Source organism: Ochotona princeps, chromosome 12, assembly GCF_030435755.1.
Source record: "Ochotona princeps isolate mOchPri1 chromosome 12, mOchPri1.hap1, whole genome shotgun sequence".
NCBI lineage: Eukaryota > Metazoa > Chordata > Mammalia > Lagomorpha > Ochotonidae > Ochotona > Ochotona princeps.
The window spans coordinates 27242205-27260408 of NC_080843.1; the positions used below are offsets into that span (position 1 = coordinate 27242205).

General features: G+C 42.1%; 1 protein-coding gene across 7 annotated transcripts in view; it reads left to right on the top strand.

Moving 5' to 3' along the window:
* The first annotated feature begins 270 nt into the window (after nt 1-270).
* Nucleotides 271-18204, top strand: part of KLF12 (KLF transcription factor 12) — a 427134-nt gene continuing 409200 nt past the window's right edge. For 3 of the 7 annotated variants that reach the window (XM_058670654.1, XM_058670652.1, XM_058670656.1), the window contains exon 1: nt 275-527. The gene's annotated coding sequence lies outside the window, so the exon portion shown is untranslated. The other 4 variants (XM_058670657.1, XM_058670658.1, XM_058670655.1 and 1 more) reach the window with 4 other exon arrangements.

Genomic DNA, 18204 nt, shown 5'->3' on the forward strand with positions numbered 1-18204 from the left:
AGGGGATTTCAACCATCACACTCTGAGCCCGCCTCCTAATCCTCGGGCGGAGCGGCTCGGGGGCCCCATTTTATGGCAATAAAGCGACTTAGCGCCTGCTGAGCGAGCCCCTCCCCGCCGCCCCCGCCCTCGGCCCCACCCCGGGGCTCGCCCGCAGCGGCGGGGCTTTGTTTCTGGGGGAGAGGACCCGGAGCTCTTTTGTTTGGGGGTTTGTGGGGTCTGGGCGTCTTCAGCACAGCCCCCCTCCACCTCGCCGCCGCCGCCGTCACCGGCACCGCCACTCCCCAGCCTTCCCCCACCCAGCCCACCTCACCCCGCCCCGCCCCGCCCCACCCCTCCGCGCCTCTCCGGTTTCCTGAGCCGCGCGGGGCAGCCTGGGCGGAGGAGCGGCGTCTCGCACCCCCTCGGCTGGGCCCCGGGGTAATTCGATGCGGGCCTGGCGAGGCTCCCCACGCTAGAGCGGGGCTCGCGGCGCGCCTGCCTCCACCCACTGGCCCACCCTACATGGAGCGCATCATGTGATCCGGGTAAGTCATTTGCAAGTACAACAGTTCCCCGGGTTGCCCCCCATTCATTTCCTGAGAACTGCAGAGAGCAGCTGAGAGGCTCTGCTCGTGCGTGTGCGTGTGAGTGTGCGCGGGTGACGCCGCGTGTGCGGGAGTGAGTGTGCGCGCGCGTGTGAGAGAGAAAGGGAGAGAGACAGGGGCACTCTGTGTGAGGGAAAGAAAACAATTTCTCCTGTTCTGCAGCTTCTGCTCAGGTCTGTGCCGATTCTGTTTCTTATCAAAATAAACAGCCCCCTCCCTTTTTTTCCTTGCCATCCGCAGTCAGACCGTGTTCTCTATTCCCCCCACCCTTTTTTCTCTTCTTTCTTTCCTTCTGTCATTTGCTCAAGTTATAAATCCGTCGGGCTGGTCTGTGTTCTCTGGAAGGGGGAAAGTGTTGGGGAGCGGGAGGGGGGCCGGGGAAGGGCGATGCTGTTGCAGAGCTGGTAGCGACGGTCGGATTCGTGGAGAAGAAAGAAGGAGGTTTCTTTCCCCCGCCCTCCATACCCCTAGGGGGAAAAAAAAGAACAAAATTTTAAAGAACTTATCAAGAAACGTGAATTAAGCCAGTGTTTTTCTATCCCCTAGTGGGACTGTTGTGGGTTGCAGGGCTCGCCTGACAGTTGCCAAGGATGAGAAAGAAAGCCCAGGGCTGAAATGGGGAGGGGAAGAAGGTGGCAGAGGTGGGTGGGTGTGGGGGTGGTGCTCCTGGCAAAGAGTCGGGCCCCCAGGACTGGAGCGGGTTCGAGGAGTAGCTGCCACCCCTGGGGCCGGGTGGGCTTGTGTGTGCGCTGGGGGCGAATGGAAGGGAAGGGGTTAAGGCGCGGATGACAACGCTGGCATGAATAGTGGTCTTGGTGCCACCTTCATGATTGTCTCCGTTCGTAATGATGTGAAACTGTCACTTGCCACGGTGCCTGGCCCACGGAAGTAGCCGGCGACTGGCCCGTGGCCGTTCTCTTAGTGACGGAGGACCTGGCACGAGTTGACAAGGGGTAAACTTGGCACGGTCCCCCTGCCGTCCCCGGGCCGCGGAGTCCAAGGAGCCGGCTTCGGAGCCCCTGGGCTGTCCTGTGGAAGCCGGCTCCGGGGGCGCTCGGACTTGACCCTGATGCCGGTAGTTGGTGTGCCTGAGGGATGCTCCCCTGAGGGGCAGAAGCAGCCCTGCCTTTGTTGGGTAGGGAACTGCCTGCTGGAACTTTGAAAACTTTCATCTTTGGCGAAGAGGGTGGGGTGAACTCAACAGTTTTGTTTCTTGGTGTAGCCGCTGAGGCAAATGCTTGGAATAAGTACCAATTCCTTTGTTAGATGCCCTGCAGCTTCCCAGCCCCCTTCAGCCTGTGCTGCGAGTTTTGCATACTTTAATAGTAATAGCCTTAATTCAGCCGATAAAAGCTGACTGTGTTGAGTTAAGGAGTATTAGTACAACGGAATGTGTAATCTGGATAAACACTTTGGGTGGTTAATATTGTCAGCCCTCTAATTGAACTGTACAGATGGCTTAAGTGTCGTTCTATATGGATTGTTTTAAATCATTGCACTGGCTAATAGAATTCTCGGCCGAGCACTCAGATGTTTTGTTTTAAATCGGCGCCGATATCCTCCGGTTTCCCATAAGACCGGGGAGGCAAGGAGTAGCTCTATTTACATTTAGTGCGTGTGCATCTACTTGGCTTCGGTAGACATCTGCCAATCAAACATGCGTCATTCTACGAAGCCGCCGTGGAGTCGCCTCCGTGCCCTTTTCCTAGTGGAGGATAGAGTTGTTTAGAGAAGTAAATTCTCTGAGATACATTTGGTGACTTTCAGCAAGCTGCAGCTTGCCATGGGAATAGGAGTGGTCACTTTGAAGAGTGGGTGTAGACCTTCTTCTCACAGACGGTTTTAGAATTGGCATTTAATTAAAACAGCGGGGTCCTCCTCCCCACCCAACAGGGGGAAAAAAAAAGCTGGTTTGTGCTATTCACAGACCTCCTTCACATGTTGTTTACATTTTTTTTAACCGCACAGAAATTGGTTACGTTTAGGGGTATGCTTTTAGGCTTAAAACAAGCAGAATTCATAGCTGCAGGATCTTAGTCTAAACAGGAGGGGCAGCGATTCAATTGCTTGGTCAGTTGCTGCTGTCCTTGTGGCCTGGTCAATGCTGTTCCTGGATTTAGTGTGTTAATATAACTTCTTTGCACTGGGGAGAGAGCCCACTTGAGCATAGAATTGGCACAAATATGTGATGTATTTGGGAAGAGACTTGTTCTACCAGCTTATACAATTGGTATAATTTGCAACATTTTCATGTCAGATTTTCTTAATTTATGAATGAAAACAATTGTAAGTTAAATAGCTCCATCAGGTTAAACAAAACGTCCTGTTTTATTTTTTGAAGTGCTTTCCTTAGAAATCTATCATGTCGTAATGCATATGCAGGTTTAAAAGAAACTTTCAACAGCCAAACTTTATCGGGGAACGCTGTTGATTTGCTATTTATCAAATGAAAATCATTGTGTAAAGGGGCCCTTGAAAAGGTGTTTTTTTTTTTCGTTCCTCTGCCAGAAAGTTTCTTTTGGAGAAATGAATGTCCCTGGGGGGAGGAAATGGTCCTGGTACGGCCCTTGGAGACCTTGACCTTAGTACCTCTTGGCTGGCGGCTGTTGACTACAGCTGCAGCCTGTGTGCACTGAGAGGGAAGGTACTGCAAACACGGTGCCCAGGCCAAGGCCAGAGCCAATCAGGACGCTGATGGATGTCCACGCGCAAGAGCATGCATCAGGCCTGCTGCTGGTGGAAAACAGATCATTCACAGCTCCGGAGTTTCTCTTTGGCCTCCTGTAAAGGGAAATGTGCATTTTGTCAGACCCAAGAGGTTTTTTTTTTTTATTCTGCAGCAGTTAGGAACTTAATGAATTAATTTGATCTTAAATAAAGGTGTCTTTTTTCTCAGGAGAGACTTGTTACTTGTTACTTTTTTCTCAGGAGAAACTTGTTACTCATACCTCCAGGCCTCTACTGAGGTCATTTTGAATTCAAAATGTTGGCTCATCTAGAGTTTTGAGCAACCGTAGCCAGTGCAGTGGTACTGTCACGTAGTTGAAAGTAGCAAAGTCCTGGGTATTCTTTCTTTAATACCAAAGGAAAAGACAGGAATTTCATATTTGAGCAAGTTGAAAAAAAGCAATATTAGTTAATTACATGACATTAGTGTGTCAGTTCATTTTTGTACAGACTTGAGGTTGTATATAAATTTAGTGGAGAGTTTGCACATGAATACAAAATAGTTGTACGAAATTAGTAATGGCACATGCTCATTTGGAAGTCATTCTCATTCTTTCTGAAGAAAATATACCCGCCATGTTTGCCTGCTTGCTAGAAAGATGTCAGTAAATCCAGAAAGATTAGATTTTTAGTAAGAACTAAAAATTTCCAGTATAATTCCAAATTAAAACTATCACTGTGTTTCTTTGTTGTTTAGAAAGCAGCATTTCTTTTTGTATGTAGTTCCTGAGATAGGTTGCCCTGCTTATCTGTCATTTTGACAGGACGGTAAGGTAATAGACTGGTAAGTGGCTTCTCTTTGCTCCATGTTCGCCTCTTTCCCCCCTTGATTAAAGCTTACTTATGTTTTCAGTGTGCAAGTTTTACTTGGGTCTCAGTTTCTGGTACACAGAGTGGAAGGGTGGAAATGTTAAAATTCAATCACTGGCAACACCCAAGAACCACAGCCTTAACTCTCGCAGGGTAAACACTCCTCCCAAAGGCACATGAAGCCAACAGCTGGGCCTTGCCCTGCGCACTGGAGGTCAGGAGCCTCGGGCGCTGTCAGACCTGCTTGGTTTCTCATCCCTGGGCCAGCCAGAGAGCTGTCTGACCAGCCTGCCAGAACTCATTTTCAGGGCCTGGCTGGGCCACACCCCATCTGGTGTTGGCTCTTGGGTTCTGGTGTTAGAGAACATATGCTGTGAATTTAATGGTTACTTTCTGCATGTATTTTCAACAATTATGTTAAAAAAGGAGTTTTCAGTTTCGGGTGTTTATTGTCGTTAAGTGGCCACTTGAGGAATCATATTGCTCCATGGAAATTTGTCTTGGTCTGGCAGTAGATTATAGGATGTTCATCCCAGGAATTCTGTTCCTCGTGGTGTTTTTTTTTCTTCCCTGTTAAGAGCCATACTTTTGTTGATAATTTCATGAGCCACGTCTTTGGATATTTGTGAGTGTGATCATTGCATTGGTCCACATAGAATCTCTGTAGTCACAGAGGGCAGGAGTAAAAAGTATTCAGAATCGCTTTGCTTCATGGAGGGTGAGAGAGGAAGAAAACCAGAGAGCTTTGGCATTGTCGTCCAACTTCCATCAAATGAAACTCTCCTGATTACTACCTGCTGCCCTTGGTAGAGATGAATTATGTCCCAAATGGGATACTTAGTTTGCTTTGTAGTGTAAATGACGTTTGCAAGAAGTTTTGCATTCTTTGTATCGCAGATGCATATATATATATATATATATATATATATATATATACACACACACACACAGGGATGATAATATACATGTGTGTAATTCTGTTTTCAGAGTCTGTCTGTTGCTGTAACCACTGTCCCACATCATATGTGTCAGTTATTGCAGAAAAAGCACGCATAAGAAAGGGGAGGTACAAAAAGTGTTTTTTTTTCCACCCAAATATTGCGTTTAGTAATCCTTTCTTATTGTGAGTATAACAAACTGACTACCACAACCCGTAACAGTGTAAAAGCCCCCTCCCCCAGCACAAACCTGAATGGCAACCAAGGTGAATTATTCTAACAAAGGAAATCACTAAGGAAAGCCTTCGTTTGTTTCCTAGTCAGGTGTCCCCTGAGCTCATGCATGCTAGAATCAGAGCTAATTTCAGTAGCAGGAAGATCGCAGTCTGAGTTTGGCTCTGGCTGGCTTACTCTGGATGACCTTGCCCAAATTTCTTAGCTGTTGTGAGGGTTAAGTAAGGTAATGTGGGTAGAAGTCACTTTGTAAAACTGTCAAGTACTGGTGCAGCAACTGATTTGACAATGAAACCACTCTTGCTCTCCCTCCATGGCTCTCCATCTCCCTTCATCTCATTTCATCTCCCTTTATCTCCTCCCCCAGTGGTTCCCTTCCCAATAGGGATGAACTTTCCAGAGTGAGCCTATAAATTACACTTATGGGGAAGGAATTTCCGAGGGTGGGTAGAAAACTTCTGGCAGTCAGAGGTCATGAATTCCATTCTTGTCTCACTAGAGATTTGCTCTTTGACCTTGAGAAAGTCACTCTTTTTCCTCTGTAGCTAATATAAAAGTGGCTGTTAACATTTATGTAATGTGAGTGTCGTAGCTTTCTTTTTAAATACGACAGAAATATGGTTTGAATGATCATATATGGAAAGTTGAAGATAAAGATCAACAGTGAATACATAAAAGTTGAAAACCTGTAGGCTGCTTCTCTAACAAGCCCACTGACCCTTCTGTTAGTGGTCATTGGAAACTCCTCTCCTCTCTCATAGACTCATTAAATTTGTGATGTTGTTTAGAACTGTGAATTGAATGCCATATCTCCAGTTAAGCCAAGATTCTGCTGATTAAGCTGTGGCTGATATATATAAATAACGTCTACATGTGATTTTAAATTGCATGGTTAGCCTTACACATGGTTGCAACACAGCATGTGTTGCCCTTGACAAACATAAAAAAAAAACGAAGGTAGATGATAAGGATTTTACCCAACTGTTCGAAAATGTATAGAACATTTATAATCACACACTTCTCCACTCATGTATATTTGAAAAAATTAGGAGTGATTTTAATTTACATGATTTCTCTGACTATATTTTTCTCTGGGTAAAAGCTAACACACTTTACTCACAGTCTGCTGAAACACTGTACTGGAAGAGCAAAGAAACAGACTCAGAGTAGCACGTCAGTATGGCTGTTTTTGTGTGCATGATACACATTCATGTAACAGCTATGGTGATGAACATCAGTACCGCTTTGTGTGGGACTCTAGGATTTATCATCTCTTCCTTTAAGAACATGCTGGGTTCCGGGTTCTGTTCTCTGGCACCATAGCCCGTGGTACTACTGGTGTTAAGTGTTGATTTCCCCTCGTTCCCCCTAATAATAAACCTTTAGGGCCCAGGAAAAGAATCTTCTTCATACTTTGCTGAGATCTAACCCAATGACTGATACATTGCAAGTGCTGAACTATTTATTGGAAGAAGGAATTGAGGACTAGTCACTTCGTGGCCCACATGACTGTTCTTTCAGTACTTAAAAGGCATCATCCTAGTCTTCTCCTCCCTAAATCATCCAACTCTAGATGAACATATCCAGCTCCATCAGCCGCTGCTCAAGTCAAGTTCCTGAGTTCCTGAAGACTTTTTCTTTTTTCTTTTTTTCTCTTCTTGCAAAAAGAAGCCCTGGGGTTAGTCGGAACAGTGGTGGATTTGAAACATCAAACTACTCAATTGTTAACTGTCTCAATAGGCAAGTGAGTTTCACTGTCCTCATTGGTAAATAAAAATAAGAACAAATAATGTCAGCATTGCAGAACGTGTTTAAAGATTGAAATGTGGGTGCAAAGTATCTAGAAGAGAACTTTAATCCTGTGTGGGCTTTAAAAAGTTTATGGAATGAAAAGACAGAAAATGTTATTTATCAATATCAGCTCCCTGTGCCTGATAAGTAATGATATCAGCCATTCACTATATCCCTGAAGAATGGGAATTTCACCATGTAGCCTTTTTGTTTTTTAAACATTAATAACTAAAGAAAAAGTGGGTGTCTTTTAGAGTCTGAAAATTAGGAAAGATGTCAAAAGAAGCCAGTCAAGTCTATCAGTTACCCTTGTTTGATGAGGGAAGTGCAGGAGCTTTTGTTGTTGGTGAGAAGGACTCTGGTGAATCTTTCTTGGGTGTTTTTGTACTAAAACCTGGGCCAACTTTCTCAAAACATAAAGATGTTTTCATTCTGTTGCCCTCTTGAGATTCTACAATCAGAATGCCCTCTGCATTCCCAAACCAAGTTGACATGCCTTGTGCTGTTGTTGGCTGGCTCACGTCTACGGCTTGGTAACCATTGCTTTGATTGTGCTTTTTTCTGGGGATTGCACTTGTGAAGTCTGCATGCTTTTAGCCATGTCATCACTTCTTTCCGATCGCCATTGCAAGCTCTGCATTTGGCTGTTGCTGATCTGTACACATGTTTTGGTACCCTGGGACAGAAACTTGCTGCATCTTTTATTCTCAGTGAGAATTGTGTAGTCTGAACCAGTTGAGATGCTTCTGGTTTGGCTGTTGTGTCTGCTCTTAACCACCAATCCTTTTCAATGAGGGAACAAACAGCATTCAATTTTCCTCGTAATTTGATGTGGATGATATGCCACTGATGGCTTCATCTTCAGTATACTCTGGTTTGTTGCTAAAATGAGTGATACATTTTCTAAACCGCTGTTTTCTTTGGGATGTTCTCTCCCTTTTTGTAAAGCATAAGTGATTTCATCATTTTTCCATTCAAGAGTCCCCATGAATTTGGTGTTTGTTCTGCTGTTATAGTGGAATTGATGATGCTGCAATATGGACTCTTTCCAAATGGATGTCTTAACCTTCTTAGGCCTTCAAGCTAGATTCTGTTCATGAGTATCGGAACCAGTTAGTGCAGGTTTATTTTATTCATTTTAGTGCAGAAAATTTTTGGTCTCTATTTTTTTAAGATTTGTTTATTTTTATTGGAAAGACAGATATTCAGAGAAGGAGGAGGAGGAACAGAGAGAAAGATCTTCCATCTGCTGATTCACCCCAAGTGGCTACAAAGGCCAGAGCTGAGCTGATCCAAAGCCAGGAGCCAGAGCTTCTAGATCCCCCATGTGGGTGCAGGATCCCAAGGCTTTGGGCTGTCTTTGACTGCCTTCTCAGACCACAAGCAGGGAGCTGGATTGGTAGTGGAGCAGTTAGGGCAAGAACCAGTGCTTGTGTGGTATCCCCGTGTATAAAAGGCAAGGACTTTAGCCACTAGGTTAGTGCACCAGGCACTTTTATCTCTGTTTTTTTGAATTCACATTTTCTGTGAATCTTTGAAACTCTTCATATTTAGTGCTCAGTAAATATTAGTCTGTTTTGGTAAATTGATACCTTTTTTGAAAGTAGGCATTTGGAAAATATAGTAGTAACAAAATACTTTTCATTTACAGCTACTATCATGCTGAAGTCAAGCAGTAAGCTTTTCATATATGAGCCTATTTGTTTGAGTATAGTTGACTTTCATGTGTGCCTTTTGCACACCAGATTTTGACTTATAAATATCATTGCATGAATATGTCTTTTAAGATACTGTGTGATAGTCTTGTCTTGCCAAGTAACAATTATGTACTTTGTGACTTTGCTATTTTTAGCAATAATTTTAAGTTGTTGGAAAGTTTTATAGCTTTTTACCTTTCTTGTAAACAAATGAACAAAGGGAGTGAAATTGTTGCCTCTATTTATGAAGAATAGGAACAATTATCTATGCTCAGTTGAGACACAGTTATTAGGTATGCTGAAAGTGGTAAATCTTTATTGAAAGTGCTTACTGGAATAAAGCCTCATTGTGAAAATAATAAGATTAAAGTCTATACAAAATGCCATGCAAGTATTTTTTAAAGACAATTTTTAAAATTGTAGATAATTTCAAAATTTTTCCTGTGGAAAATAAATCTCCTTGTCCCTTAAGTTTTATATGTTTAAGTTCTGTATGGATTTTTATGGATGCATCGATTTTTTTCCCAAGTAGTGATGTTTATATCATATTGTCTGTTTATATCACGCAATAGGTTATGATTCATATACCATGTCATAACATCTTGTATAGTTCATATAAACCGTTATATAATTATGATTTCTATTTTATAGATAATGAAGCTGATTTTCAGCCAAGTTACAACAGTGGTCAACAGTCCATATGTGAGAAAAAGTTGTTTCTATCTGGGAACTAAATGATTTAGTGGGTTTAGTAAATGACAAAAAAAAAACTTATGGAGAAGTTTACTTTCTTGTAGAAAAGAAAAGCGAACCTTAAGATGAACAAATGCAAATTGTAAATCTATATTTCCAGCAATAGTTTCTCATCTACTTTTCTTGTTAAATTTCAAGGCTGATGGCAATAGGATGTTTTGACAAATCTTTATGCTCTGTCATATCTCCAGAAAATTTTCTTTTCTAAAAATCAATCTTAGAATGTACTTGGCTAGTAGGGCTGCGGTGTAAAAATCAATTTAGAGAAGGTTTGTTCAAATCATAAGAGCAAAATGAATAATTATGATGACTGACCCATAAACCTAAAAATAAAATAAGACAACACTACATACTTTGTGAGGGTATCCACTGAAGTTGGTTTTTAATATTTAGAGGGGAGGACTAATGTATAATACTTTAATTTTATGCGATAGGACTTTTACCTTTGGCCTAAAACCTATTAAATATAAAATCACTGTTCTTTTGTCTTAGGAACAACTGAAGAAAAAGTGAAAAAAATTATGTTTTACAGTGGTCATAGCCGGTTGCCATTTAGCAGAGGTGTTGCTTGAATGGATATTCAAAAAGAAACTTGTGTGTGTGTGTGTGCGTGTGTGTGGGGAAGGACGATTCATGGGCCACATCCTTTGGAATATTTGTTACCTTTTGCTTTCCCTGTAAATGTGAATATATTAAACTTTAACAAACACAAAATATTTCATTTAGAGTAATAGCTTATCAAGAAAGAAATGAACTTTTAATGACTAAAAGTATTCGTGGAATTTGTACTTTATAATGAGTGCTCTGTTGAGTAGTAGTGGGATTTACCAAGGTTTAAGACTGAAGCAATTACCTTGTATTTTTATTTGTAAATAACCTAGTAATAAATATAGTTAGGAGTATTTGAGGAAAATGTGCTAACAAAAGATAACTGCTCAGTGCTTGATAGTTCACAGAGATCTTTTGGATTCCTTCTAAGGTAGACTGGACACATGTTACCCAATTTATTGATGCAGATATGAGAGTCAGGAAAGGTAAAAGTCACTACAACGTGACAGAGTTAGAATTAGAATCCTGATGTAGAATACCAGCAAATCCTTTCTATTTTAGCCTCCTGCTGTCTTCCTAACTTAAATGTAGCCCCAGTAAGCCAAAATTGTGAAAATCAACGTTACCCAGTAGTAATGTCACATTGTATTATGTATCATGTATAACAAGTTCACTGAACATTGGAAATTTTTTTTTTGGCAAAATGCACTTCACACAGGCATTTAAAAATTCCTATGTGGTAGCCCAGAGAGATCAACCTGATAATCTGAAAGAGACAATGGCACTCTTTGCAGAAGATGAGGGTGGTGGTCTGTCACCTACCTTGGGTGGCCCTTGGCCTGCTACTGAGCATCCAGAGAGAAATGAGAGCTGGGTTTTTTTGCCCAAGTATATTAGCAGGTTAAGAAAGAGGCCATGTAGCTAAGCCCAGATGAAGCTAGCATATTCTAGTTTATTTTCTTCATTTAGATATTTAATGTGCCTTTTAAGAAAATCACTATAGGTGTTTTTAGATTTATGCTTTAGTTTCTTTAAAGTACTCCTAATCTTAGCAGAAATATCTTTTCCATTTAAGCAAGCACTTAGTAAGTTTGTTTTCTTTCACAAACTGATTTGCACATTTATTGTATGCTGAATAGAAATGATATAATTTAAGGCATTATTTGAATTGACATTTTTGGACAACTCAGGGAGTTATTCATGGTATTTAAAAGTGAAATTATTTTTTATTTCTATTTTATCCTGAACTCTTCTGAACATCTGGGGGTAAATCAACTTTGTATGAAGGAGCTCACTTTCATGGATGTTGTTAACAAGTACATCTGTTTGTACCTGGTGGGAATTTTGGGGCTGGTATTGTGGCACAGTGGATTAAGTAGTTCCTGGGATCCCTGCATCCGGGTCAGGGTGGTTGGGATCTGCTGCAGTCTCTGCCTCTGCTTTCCATCCAGCTCCCTGCTGATGCGCACCTTGGGAGACAGCAGAGAGCATCCCACCTGACTCCATTGCTAGGATGCTTACCTTCCCACAACCATCCCTGCAACCCTTATTGGGCCTGCTTCTCCCCTGCTTATTAGCATTGCACGAATGAACAAGCAGAATGAGCTCTCTCTGTCACTCTGCTTTTCGGAAGAATGAAAATGAGCAAATACACATTAAAGGAGCACTTAAAAATCACTTTAGCTCCTTTCTTGTTTCCCCTTCTTTCTTTTTTTTTTAAAAAGATTTATTTATTTTATTACAGCCAGATATACACAGAGGAGGAGAGACAGAGAGGAAGATCTTCTGTCCGATGATTCACTCCCCAAGTCAGCCGCAACGGGCTGATGCGTTCCGAAGTCAGGAACCTGGAACCTCTTCTGGGTCTCCCACGTGGGTGCAGGGTCCCAATGCGTTGGGCCGTCCTCAACTGTTTTCCCAGGCCACAAGCAGGGAGCTGGATGGGAAGTGGAGCTGCCGGGATTAGAACCAGCGTCCATATGGGATCCCGGGGCTTTCAAGGCAAGGACTTTAGCCTCTAGGCCACACCGCCGGGACCCTCCCCTTCTTTCTTTAGCTAATGTCATCAGGCTTGTGTTATTTTAAACCTCTTGTCTATAAGTATTAGGAATCCTCACTTATAAGATCTTTTGAGAATGGCTTACAAAGCTGAGTTTTTAAGAAAGTTCATTTTTTTAAACAATAACAACAACAAAAATCACTCCATACTGCCCAAGAGAATTTCTACTAATTTGTACAATTTCAAGCCATTTAAAATGATTACATTATGTTTCAAGGAATCATTCCATTTTTTCATTCAGTTCCTCATTTACAAACAGGCAATACTTTGTTTCTAATTTTTTCCACGAATACCAGTGTTGTAACTAGCATCTTTATAACCATACTCTGCAGACTTAAAAAATACTGAAGAGATTGGACTACTCATTCAGTATGTCTACTTGGGACTTTAGTTTTCATAGATTTTGTGGCACTGCTTTGAAAAGGGTAATATCCTTGAAACTTTGTCATCAATAACAATTCCTTGATTCCTGTCTTTATTTTTTCCTCTCTTATACTTTTGAAAGGCTTAACTTGTTTTCCAGTTTTTCTTTAAGTTTTATTTTGCTTTTGTTTGAAAGAGAGAAGGAGACAGAGGAGAGGTCATCCGTCCACTGGTTCACTCCCCAGTTGGCCACAGTGGTCAGAGCTGAGCCAGCCATTCTGAAGCCAGGAGCTTCTTCTGCGTCTCCCTGTGGGTAGAGAGGCTCAAGGACTTGGCATTCAATCCCTGCTCCTTTACCAGGCCCTACACAGAGAGCTGGAGCAGAACTAGAGCAGCTGTGACATCAACCTATGCCCAGATGGAATGCCAGCATGCCAGAACTGTGGGCTGAGGTTTAGCTTATTATGCCAATGGTTCTGGCTTCTGCTTTTTTAGTATTTTACGTGGAAGGTTAGAATGCAGACTTGAGACCATCTTTACTGATATGAGATTATACTGCTGCTAGCTTTGATAACTACTCTCTAAAATTTTTATTCCTTGTAAAATATTTTTCTGGTTTCCATGTTTTTTCTTCTTTGACCCTTGACCATTTAGTTATGTGGTTTTTAAAACTATGTATTTGGGAGCTTTGTTAATATCTTTTGTTAATGGTTTCTAATCGGATTTTTTGTTGGAAAGGGCACCCTGAGTTCTACCAATTCTTTGCATGGCATGGATGTGGTCTGTCCTAAACACAGTTGCAAATAGTGTATCCTGTTACTGTTGGGGTAGAGTACTCCTTAAATGTCAGCTAAGTCAGATTGGTTAAAAAATGTTCAGGTATTCTATGTTACTGCTGACTCCCCGTTCAGGTATTCTGTGTTACTGCTGACTCCCCGTTCAGGTATTCTGTGTTACTGCTGACTCCCCGTTCAGGTATTCTGTGTTACTGCTGACTCCCCGTTCAGGCATTCTGTGTTACTGCTGACTCCCCGTTCAGGCATTCTGTGTTACTGCTGACTCCCCGTTCAGGTATTCTGTGTTACTGCTGACTCCCCGTTCAGGTATTCTGTGTTACTGCTGACTCCTCGTTCAGGTATTCTGTGTTACTGCTGACTCCCCGTTCAGGTATTCTGTGTTACTGCTGACTCCTCGTTCAGGTATTCTATGTTACTGCTGACTCCTCGTTACTCATCCCTTTCAGTTAGTGGGAAATTTGTCCCAAGACTCTTTCTGTTGCCGTGTGTATTCTGAAGCTCTGAAATTAGGTTCTTGTTTGTTTTGGGTTATTACATTTTCTTGGTGAATTAACCTCTGTATCATTATGTGTCATTATTCTTTTTCCTGTGTAGGAACAGATAATTCAGTGTTCCTTTTGAATCCCAAGATTTTCTTCCTGGCTTTTATTTGGTATTGACATAGAACAAAAATTTTATGATTGACGTTCTGTTTGTAACTCATTATTTTGTATATTCTGTTGTCCCCCCCCCCAGTTTTCTTACCTTTTTTGATATATGGAGATATATATATATATGTGTGTGTGTGTGTGTGCGCGCGCACTTGTGTGAGTGCGTTTAGTAATTCTGCTTTATTTTCAGCACTGGTTTACTAATCACATCTCATTTTTTCATGGCTTGTCCAGGCTTTATAATATGCATTATTAATCTCTCACATTTTATCCTCAAATAGTATTTTATAACTATTTTTTAGAGAGAGCGAGTGAGAGAGATCTTCCATCTGCTCACTGGTTTATTCCCCACATGTCTGGGACTGGGTCTGATTGAAGCCGGTTACATGTCTGCACCTCCCACCTGGGTGTGGGTCATCTTTTGCTGCTTTCCTAGGCACTGTAGTAGGAAGGTGGATCTGAAGTGGAGCAGTGGGTATTAAACTGGTGCCCATATATAGGAGTTTCTGGTGTTGTAGGGAAGTGGCTTGACCTGCTGCACTCCAATACTGGTTTCTATTATGCTGTTTTCTGTATAATTTAAGAATATTACAACAGCATATTGTTTGGTTTTGAAGATTTTTTTGTTTTACTGAAAGGGAGAGACAGAAATCTTCCAATCACTGATTCACTCCCAAAATGGCTTTAGTGGCCAGAGCTGTGTCAATCCGAAGCCAGGAGCCAGGAGGTTCTTCTGGATGTCCCACATGGGTGCAAAGGCTTCAGGATTTGAGCCATCCTCTGCTGCTTTCCCAGGCCACAGCATGGAGCTGCATTGGAAGTGGAGCATTGTGGACTTGAACAGACATTTGTATGGGAATGCTGGCACTGCAGTTGCAAGCTTAGGTTAGTATGTTGCAGTGCTGATCTTCATACTGCTTTTTTCCCCTTTACTGTACATTTTCTTCAAATATTTTGCTTGTATATGTTATAAACTAGGCCCTTTCTAGCTGCTGTCCTTGCTTTAAATAACAAGTTGTATGTAAGAGATTAAAATCAGATTTTTTTCCAAAGATTTGTTTTATTTATTTAAAGGTAGAGTGACAGGAACAGACCGAGACTCTTGCACCTGCTGGTTCATTCCCTGAAAGTTTGCAACAGCCAGGGCTAGGCCAAGTCGGAGCCAGGGCCTGCAAGTCATTTATTTCCTACATGGGTGGCAGGGACACGCTTTCCCAGATGCTTTAGCAGGGGTGCTGAATCCAAAGCCTGGCAACCATGGCTTGAACCAGTCTCCTGTATGAGATGCTGGAGTTATAGGCCGTGACTTGACCAGTTGAGCCACAATGCTGGCCCCAGAAAAGTGTTTTGTATTTATTTGTATTTTTACTATGTCCAGGATTTTTCTTTAAAAAAGCTTCCATCTGCATTAGTAGTAATTTTATCACATTCTTGTCTTGTGAGTATTGTGCAAGTCTGCTGGCCATGATTTTTCTCAGCTATGGTTTGTCTAGAAAAGTCTATACACCTCTCTGCAGTGTTTTAGCTGAGGTAGGAAGTCGACCTCCATGGTTGCCCCATTCCTTTAAAGGTGTATCTTCATTTCCTGGTTCGCGGAGTTCTGAAAAGATGTCTCTGGTATTCTTATTTTTGTTCTTACATGGCTTTTGTTTTCCCTTTGACTTCCTTTAGGACTGTTGTTCAGCTTTGGTTATCAACAGCTTTAGTATGATGTGCTTAGATGTGGTGTTATTTGTCATCATCCCACTTTGGTTTTTACAAGTTGGCTTTTTCTAAAACTTTCCTGATTTTCTGTCTGCTAGCTTTCCAAATATTTCTTCTCCCCTTTCTTCCTCTGGTCTTCTGGATGTACTTAACAGTACATTAGATGGTTGATATTGCCCATCTGTCTTGGAGTCTTTACACCTCTTTCCCTGTCCAATTTTTAGTCTGAGTAATGTCTATTTACCTGCTCTCAGATGTGCTAATAATTTCTACTGTGTTGAGTTTAAGTGCACTGAAAGAATCTTTCATCTTTGATATAAAGTTATTTGTCTAGAATTTTCATATGGCTTTTAAAAAATTTTCACTGCTTTGCTGGATTTATTGTGCTGTCTGCTTTTTTCCTCTGGATTATTTCACTTTGAGGTATGAACAGGTTTGGAAGAGAGGAATAGAGATGGAGACAGGCGCAGAGAGATTCTCCACCTGCTGGTTCTTTCCTCACAGGTTCCCAATAGGTAGGTTTCGGCAAGGCCCAGGAGCCCAGAACCCAATCTGGGTCTCCCCTGAGGAGACAGGGACCCACTTATTTGGCCTATCACCACTGCCTGCTCCCTTGCCTCACCGTGATTCTCAGTAGTGGGAAGCTGGGATGGGATGTGGCACTCTCATCTAGAGTGCATTCGTTCCAAGCCCTGTCATAACTGCTGTGGCTAATATCCACCTGTAGATTCTTTTACACTTTAATCATCGTTAGCTTAAAAGTCTCTGATACAATACAGCTGCTTTCTTGAGGCATGTTTGGATTGATAGCTTATTTTTCCAACAGTGGATGATTTTTCTTGATCTGTCTTTATGTCTTGTAATTTTTGACATGCTTGAAGCATACTGGAGACAATTTAATATGCTCAGAAGTGGAGAAGACTGATATTCTGCAAGGTGTGCCTGTGGAAGAGAGTGGGACAAAGCAATTTGGTTTTGTCAGTATATGTGTTGAGTTTTTGCTGATACTGTTGAACTGTTATTTCGCAAGAAACTTCCAGGAATGTATTCTTTCCACTTTGTGTGAGACCTGGACTGCCACAGAGAGTTTTTTCTCAGTGTTGTCTTAATACACTCAACATTGAACTATCCCTCAATTTCAGGGAATCAAGGGACACATCTTTTATTTTATCTGTCCTCTAGCAGTAATCCAGATAGGTATTGTGTGTTTGTGTGTGTGTATGCGTGTATCCCATGGGCCAGTTTCAGGCTTGAAGAGGTCTTACAACTTACTAGCAGGGCTGTCCCTTCTCCCTGTGATAGTTAACCTTGCGTTACAAACAGATTTGGGGGCAATTGTTTGCTGTGCCTCTGTCACTATGGCTGACCTGTTTTTTCATGTTACACTCATGACACTCTGAGTGAGTTTCCAACTTGCCTTCAGAGCAGGTGAATTTTAAGCCATTGCTCAGGATGTGGTGGTGTGTTTTTGATTTCTACCTCTCCCCAGGGGCACTGTTGCATGCCTAGGGAGAGGGATCAGAAGGGCGTCTTGTGCCTGTGTCCCAGTGATGGCGGATGAGGCAGCAGCCTGTGCTGTGTAGTGGGACCTGAAGTATTCACTCACTGTGTCCATGACATTTGGCTTTGCCACGTTTGATAAGACAGCCTGGAATGAGGCCAGTTTTTGTGCGTGTGGAGAAGTAGTGGAAATTACTCCGTATCTTCATGCCCACACGTAGGTCTCCTGTTCTGTTGCCTCAGTTTTGTCTCAGCACTTGGAGGAGCCTTGTGGAAATACCTGATAAGTGGTCACTTACAGTGCACAGTTCAGTAGTATTGGCCATGTTATTGTGCAACAGGTTGTAGAACTTTTTCATCTTGAAAAAAATTCAATTATGTACTTGTTAATGACCCCTTACTTCTCACTTCCTGAACCTTGGTGAGCACCAGTCTGCTTTTCATCTCATCTGTTTTCATGGCTGTTTCCTGTTCTTCCATGATCTTACTCAAAGACGTGCCATTTTTCTCTGTGATGGGGCTTGTTATCATGCATGATTTTTTTTTTTATTTCCTAGTGACTTCAACTCTTTGAACTCAAAATGATGATTTTATAGGGTCTTCCTCATGAAGTATTTTTTCTGTGCTTGTTTGTCTTCAATGTTGAGGTTTATTTTGTTTGTTTATTAACTATTAACTCTAAGGGTCAGTCCCCTTTTATCTACAAACTGTCCTTGTTCTTCTCTTCGTTGACTGTTAAAGAGGATTTGTTGGCATTGAACTATCTTTAGCTTCTGGAGCAAACTCTGCTTTTAAATCTTTTTGTTGTTTGTCTGAAAGGCAGAATTATAGAGGGAAAAAAGATAGATGGAACTTCAGCTACAGGTTCACTCCACATGTGGCCACATCAGCTACAGCTGGGCTGGTCCCAAACCAGGAGCTTCCTCCAACTCCCGCATGGGTGGAGGACATAGGAACTTGTGCCACCCACTGGCAAGAAGGGATCTGGGTACTGCAGGTGGTGGCTTCACCCAGTACATCACAGCACTGGCTCTGAATCATCTTT